This window comes from Xiphophorus maculatus, chromosome 15, assembly GCF_002775205.1.
Source record: "Xiphophorus maculatus strain JP 163 A chromosome 15, X_maculatus-5.0-male, whole genome shotgun sequence".
Classification (NCBI taxonomy): Eukaryota; Metazoa; Chordata; class Actinopteri; order Cyprinodontiformes; family Poeciliidae; genus Xiphophorus; species Xiphophorus maculatus.
The window spans coordinates 20,918,875-20,926,443 of record NC_036457.1 but is presented as its reverse complement, the minus strand read 5'-3'; positions in this window follow the sequence as shown (position 1 = coordinate 20,926,443).

Sequence of the window (7,569 nt, the reverse complement as noted above, 5' to 3'; positions counted from 1 at the left end):
AAAGACCACAAGCTTTTCCTCCTGCTAGCACTGTGTTTGTTTTGTTTTGGTTGTGTTTACCAAGAATGCCCTGCCCTATAGTCCGCTTCCTGCTTTTGGAGAAGTCTCCATTCCATTTGTTGTTCACATATGCAATCAAACCATGTCAGAGCTCACTTAAACTGAACAGAGACCGAGGTTTTTAGATGGACCAGAGTTTGCTTTTTTTGTTCCAATCACACATTCACGCCTTTCCAAACGAATAAGACCTCAGAATTCGATAAAAGCAAACTAAGCAGAGCTGGTGTGAATGCACCTTAACTTTAACAAAAAGAATGCTGAGCATTACTCTGGAACTTTCAAAAGAGAATTCAGTTCAGGATTTTGGGACAAAATTGGTGCAACAACAATTCCGGGGTATAGTGAAATATAATTCAGGACAAAAATAATCTTAGTTGAACATCTTTGTTTTTTAAATGGCTCCAGTTCAGGAAATCAAGCGAGTTCAATGCAATGCAGTTTAGCACTGCAATTCTGAATGTCACCACCATCAACTGACCTCCACCCATGAACTCATACAACTGTGGATTTATCTGACAAAAGTATACTCAGTATTGCTTCTTGGTGCCATTGTTTTAGGTCTTTCAGTCGCCCTGCACTTCTTTGTACCAGAGTCTATAGACATGAATGATGACCTGCTATTGATTACATTTTTACTCTAGAATTATTTTGTTATTTACACTACTTAAACTAAGATTATTAAAATAACGTGAATTTACATGCAGAATCTTGTATCATGTAAGAATTTAAAATTTGACCCTACATGACAAGATGTTCACTGGAATGAAGGGCATGCTGAGAACCTTGTTGTAACTTAAGGACTAAATGTTACTAAATATGGTTTAGCTTGATGATGTATCTCTGTTCTGGGTGGAATATGCAAAATCATTTCTTGAGAACTGTTTCAGGTTTAGGTTTGTACTTAAAATGAGGACCAGATTGAACTGTGTGGCCTCCTGCTGCTGTATAATCAAAAGCTTTAAATCTTTGTTAAAAAAAAAAAAAAGAAAAACATGGACTACTTTCCTTAAATAGTTGCTGTAAACTAGACAATGTAAATATTATTATATTTTCTTTAGCTAAAATTCAAAGGTAAAGACTGCTTAAAGTGTATGGCTATCATGCTCCGGTGGTGCTCGTCCATTTAAAACTTTAAATTGTAAAAAAAAAAAAAAAATTCATCACTCAAAATGTGGTGGGACTGTAGAAAGGTGGGATGAGTTGAGTCAGACGTCTTACTCTGGTTGGACTCTATTGCTTAAAGAAAGTTGATTCTGTCTTCTGCAGAAACCAAGACTGTCTGGAGAACAGTTTGAGTTCAGGCTCTTTCCAGAGTTTTCCTTCTTCTCTAGCTGCAGTGGAGATTGTAGAAAAACAATGAGCTAATGCTTGTTTATTCAGCCTAAAACTGTTTACATTTTCTGCTACTTATGAAATATTTTCACGTTTTTGAATGTCATGTGCATTAAAAAAAAAAGTTCAAGAAGTCCTTGTTAATTAATTAACATCATCTGTCATTTTATTCATTTGGATATAAGTTATGTAATTATGTTTCTCTTTTAAAACTGGAGATAAGGATTTCTCAAATGCATATTTTTCTGTGTGTCTATATCTTATGTAATGTTGAAACTCTTTCCCTCTAAATGTGTAAAAAGAGTAAGTCATAAAAAAAATCTTACAATAATACACTGAAAAAATAACTAAAATATGGGTTATTGAACCTCAAATACTTTGTTGATTAAAGATGTGATTTTTAATCATTCCATTGGTTTATTGTGTCCCATTGGAAACCAGCTGGCTACAGCAGGAGGATTATATTGAGATTGATGATTCAACTCATTATTGTCTAAAATGCCACATTCTCTAAACTTTGGTCCATGAGCAGCTATCTTTCAATCAGATTCATTGATTATAGAGACTGTTGGAATAATTCTCCTACCTAATAAATGAACAGTGATTGACAAAGTCACCGCCAGCATTCAGTGGACGGATAATTTATTGTTGTTTTTAGTCGCCAGTAAATGAATGAGAGACATATTCATTTTGAGACATTTATTTTAATTTGGCAGTTACCTATTCTGGCCAGCAGGTGATAGTGTGCACTCATTATTACACTTGTATGGATGGAAAGCGCTGTGTGTCGAATGATTTTATTTCTTTTCCTGCTTACAATAAGGCACAGGAACTTGTTAGTTATTTATTCTCTTCTTCCACTGATAGAAAAAAAAAGAGAAATCCAAAGATTCATCAGCTGGTTTACAGCAATGAAGTCTCTTAATGTGTAAGACTGGCAGCAGGGTAAACAGAAAAACAAACATTTGATTAATTAAATTTATTATCTGTTGATATGAAGATGTTTCATTTATTATAAGTGAATTTTTAAATCATCTCTGTTTTTTGCATGGCTTTTTTAATGTGCTCTAAATGCATCAAGATGTTTTTTTTTTCTATCTTTAACACTAAAAGCTTACAGTTTCACCACTGATATGTACTTAGTTTATGTTTTAAAAGTTAATTTGATTCATTGCTTGTTGTAAAATGTTACTTTATTCTTTAAAATTATTTTTAACAAACATTTACGTCAAACTTTCTATTACAAGTGTGTTCAAAACCTTGTCAATTTTCAGCTAATATCGAAAAACACAATGTCGCGATTCCATTAAATAAGAAATTCAATTAAAATCACACGTGAATAAGTTTGTTCACGCGATGAGTCACTAAAAAGAAACACCGCGCCATCGTAGTCTAACTACTTCCTGTCGCCTTTGTGTCAGAGGCAGCATGACATGACATGTTAATCATGTGACTCATGTGATGCGAAAATACTGTTTCCTATATTTTGTGTTTCCTTTTTTGATACGGCCAAAAAAAAAAATAAAAACCTTATTCTAGCTAGAAAAAAAAATATTAAAGAACAAGAGTTTTCTCAAAATTGATCTGTTACTATTGAGCAAATTTCTTTTTGTAATTTCAATCTGTGCAGTTTTCTGATCGATGGAAACTAATCTACCATTGCTAAAAGTAGAGGGCTCCCCATCCTAATCATTGGAATTAGGTGTTTCAACCACTTTAACATCTAACGGTGTAAAGATTTCTTCAGTCATGCAAGCAGACAGATTCTACAAGCATGAATAAAAGATTAGGTCACTCTCATCACCTTGGTACAGCAAGTCCTTTCCTTAACTTTCTGTTTTTCCAGCAATGTAAATGCAAACAGGAACAACAGCTGCTCAGTGACTGGAGAGCAGCTTGTGATAGCATGCCTTTAGACATTAGCAATAGACTCCGAACTTTATTGTCGTTAGCTAAAAAGCAGAGCAGACCCACTTTTTCACATTGTCTGACATTTTTTAGCTTTTGGATTTTTGTTAGGCCCGTCATTAGCTGCGGCTAGGCTAAAGGTTTTTTATGTCAATGGCAATGGTACCTTCATTTTCCCCAACTGGGAATTGATTTGCAATATGTCCGCAGGTCCAAAAACACATACGTTTTATAGCTCATGCAGTAAAACACTCTGATTTATCACCCTGTCACCAACCACACTGGTGAAAACAAGCTTTCTTGTGGTTAAAAGCTGGGGGAGATATTTAGCTGTGTAAACATGCAGTGTACATAAACTGAAAAGTATTACCCAGAACTGCTCCACTGACCTAGAACTTGGAACAAATAAATTCAGGCCCATATGCCTCCCAACAGAGCTACCTTTAGTGCTGTTTGCTGTATCGTATCTTATTATATCGGTGGATGGAGTCTGATTGAGTCAGCGATTTTAACTGAATCAAGACTCCATCTGACATCAGTGAAATAAGAAACGTTTTTCTGTGTGATCATCACCATTTGGATTGTGTGTGTGTTTCTTAAAACTCACACACAATGGCTGATTCTTTGAGTTTTTAGGCTTTGCTCTCTTTGGAATACTTAGCTTCACAAGTCTCAAGTGTGACCTGATTGATGGACTCACATATAAATGTTTGCGACATCACCAAGCGGACTGTGTACTTTAGATATGCTGACAGGTCATCATACTCGAGGTTATGAACAAAACTTTCAATTTTTCTTTTTCTCCATTTTTGAAATATTTTTTGTTTTTCTGCCTCGGATGGTAGGGACATCTCTTGCAATATATGTGGATTTCTTTTTAATGGTTTATGATGGTCTATTATTTTTAAACCATTATCACCAACAGTCTTTAAGGGATGTTTGTAGTTTTGCGCGTTATTTGATGTCCGAGTGCATAAAATCATCTCTAGATGTTAAAAATATTTGGAGAAATTGAATTCCGCCAGATATTCCACCAAAGCCAATGCAAAATGGCTCTTTCTTCATTTAGTTTGCTAACCAAATGAGGCTCTGTAGCACAGACATATTTGTTCACAGGCTTATTTGTTCAAGGCGTTTCGTCACAGAGACAAATTTACCAACCCAGTCAAATTGGCCTGCAGACGCATAAGAGTGTCAAGATTTCCTGCTGCTTTTGTTTCTTCTGATAATTTTAAAAATTTCATTCGTCATTTCTTTATACTTTGTTGTTGACGTTTCATCACTCCTGCACAAAGCAAAGAAATTACCCAAAAAAAATGCTTTTACATCGATTATCCATTATTTCAAGACAGCTTTAGGTCGCCATAAATGCCTTCCTTATATCAGAAATATATAAAAAAAAAAACTAATCAAAATTTTTTAAAAACGACTTCCCATCTCAACTAATGGGAAGATAATCAAGGTTCATTTGAGTAAAAAGTTTAATGAGCAAACTGATTGCTGAATTCTTTACATCTGTTCATTATATCTACAGTAACACATTTTAAGTGTTTTTTCCTATTATTCAGTCTTGCAGCTAAACGAAACCTAAAATTCAGATTCTCGGAACATTTAAATTACATCAAATCTGAATGATTAAAACTGAGACGTGGGCCTCTTAAAAACATTTCTTTACACATGGAATTTCAGAATAAAAGCCGTTCATTATCCCAATTTCTTAATCCCATCTTTTGCACCAGACGTTTTCTTTCCGCTCAACTTCCCATCAATGTTAAAAAAAAAATGCTTTTAAGCTGATTTCTTTTCTTTTTTGCAGAATTTATATTTGGGAACTTAAAAAATAAAGTTTACATTTACACAGTACTTTAGTTCATGTCACCTTTTGTTCATAAAATATCGGATTGTATTCTTTGTTTCTTGCCGTGTCCCTTCAGGACGTTTTATAATGATGTTTTAAAATAATAACCTTAAACCTGTTACCATAGCTCCTCATGTTGCTACCTTTCTTTCATCCTTTCTTCCTTTTGGTCTTTCCTTATTTCCTTCTTTCTCAGAGGCAATGACAAATCTACCCAAACTTCAACTTTCTATTTCTAAACACAGATTTAAATGTATCGTTTCCAATTAGCAGTGAAAGGAATCCTGTTATTCTTTTTTTTTTTTTTTGAAGTGGGGGGTAGTAGGGGTTGGGGGGGGGGGCAGCTGTGGCCAACGCTGTCAAACAAAACGATTTACCTGTAATCCCTCAACTTCTGACAATCGTTTGTTTAGCAGGCATGACAGGAAAAAGTATTTTCTGGAACCACGAGCAGAAAATCTCATGCAAATGATTATTTGCAGCACCTTTTTTTTTTCTTCTTTTGTTTAGGTGTCATGTTTTCGGTACTTCCAGCTTAATTCGTAGATGATGGTTACTGACATGCCAGGAAATATTTGCTTTGCTAAAACGCTTTCTGACGATGGCATCCTAATTCTGTGGTTGACTTTGTGAGTCCAGACTGGATCCAGCATCAAGCCGCGTCGATGGAAAAGTAATCTGTGTTTGGATGAACTTTAACTGTTTGGATTATTTGTGTTCGGGTGTGAGTGTGACAAATCTTTGTCTATATTCCGCTGATGCCGAAAAAACATCATTTCGCAGTTGTGGCGTTTCCGTTAAATAAGAAACACAATTAAAATCAGGCGATAAAGTCATTAAAAAAAACATACAGCTCCGTGATCCTCCTACCATTTTCTGTCGTCTTCTTCTTCCTGGTTTGCGCCAGCGGCATCTTCCAGTTGATGATCATGTGACTCGTTTGATGGGAAAAGAATTTGCTTCCATTACGGCCAAAAAAAAAAAAGCCACCAAAACATTTAGTAAAAAAAAACCCACGTTTTTTCTGGAATGCTTTGTTTCCATTAAGCCAATTCATTTTCAATACGTCAAACTGGGCAATTTATGGTAAATGAAAGTCAGTGAATGGTCATTGTATGCATCATGAACCTACGCTGCCCTTAACACAAACTCCGCTGAACAAGAAACGGTAACCTTGAACGATTCCACTGGAGCCTATTGTCACCAGCGGTTACTCTGCAGGTCAACACGTCAGCCTTCTTTTATCTAAATACTGATGAATCTATCGGCCTCCTTGCAGCTAAGGGACACCTGCTTGTAAGAGAGCTCAAAGACTATGGTGTCGTTTGTGCCACCATGCAAATCCCCAGCAGGTGCTGCTTGTTTGCCAACCTGAAGTTGAGCAGAGAATTATGAAAACCAGAAGCTGGTAAATAATTTGTCAACGACAGCGACCTTTTCAAAGCTGACCCTGCCGCCAACCAGACTTGATTGTGAGCACATGATGTACAGTAAAGGCGCAGTGTGTCGGGTCGGTGTTGTTCTTCGGGACCATGTGGCGTGCCTTAAGTCGGAACATTGAAATGAGGAGGTAAATCATGAGAAAATGCAAAAACATCATTTGCACAAGATTCCCTGTGTGTGCCTTTTGCTCTTCTAATGTTTCTTTCCGACAGAAATGGGTTTCATTTAAACGCTGTCTTGAGCGCACTGCACTGATGAGCTCTGATTTCACTGATTATGAATATGATTATTTTGCTGTCCTGTTTTTTTGAGAATTGGGTGAAATATTGTTATTATATGGGGACCATAAGTTTCCATACATAGAAAAAATAAACATTTTATATTGGACAACCGTTTTTTTTTTTGTTTGTTTGTTTGTTTTGTGGGATCTGTGTAATCGCTGCATATCTTGGGCCACTTCATGGTTGATCTGCAACATTTACAGTTTTCTGAAACTTGCAAATACGTTTTGCCGCAGTGTGGTGTGTGACGCTCGTTCCATGTTTTCTGTTCAAGTTTCGTGCAACCATGCGACTGCTTCCTGATCCAACCGTCGGTGTATTTTAAATTCTTTGCTCTTTTGTCAAACGCATCTTGTTGGGTATCTGAAATATTAAAGAAATATACATTTTACATTCTCCTATGTATGGAAACTTATGGCCCACCCGGTATAAAAATATTGGTAAAAGAAGGTGTTAGATTATAAAAATACCAAAATGTAACTTCATGGCCTATGTGCAAAACATTCAGTGGAGAAAATTGAACACTGATACTGGAGTGTTAAACCATCCAGTGGTGTCAGAATCCCAACTTGTTCCCAAAAACATGTTTGTATCCAATTATCAATTCCATTTCAAATAATATGAGTGCAGTGATGCTCTTTATATCCTACAGATAACAGACCAATGAGTATAATTTATTTGTTTTAC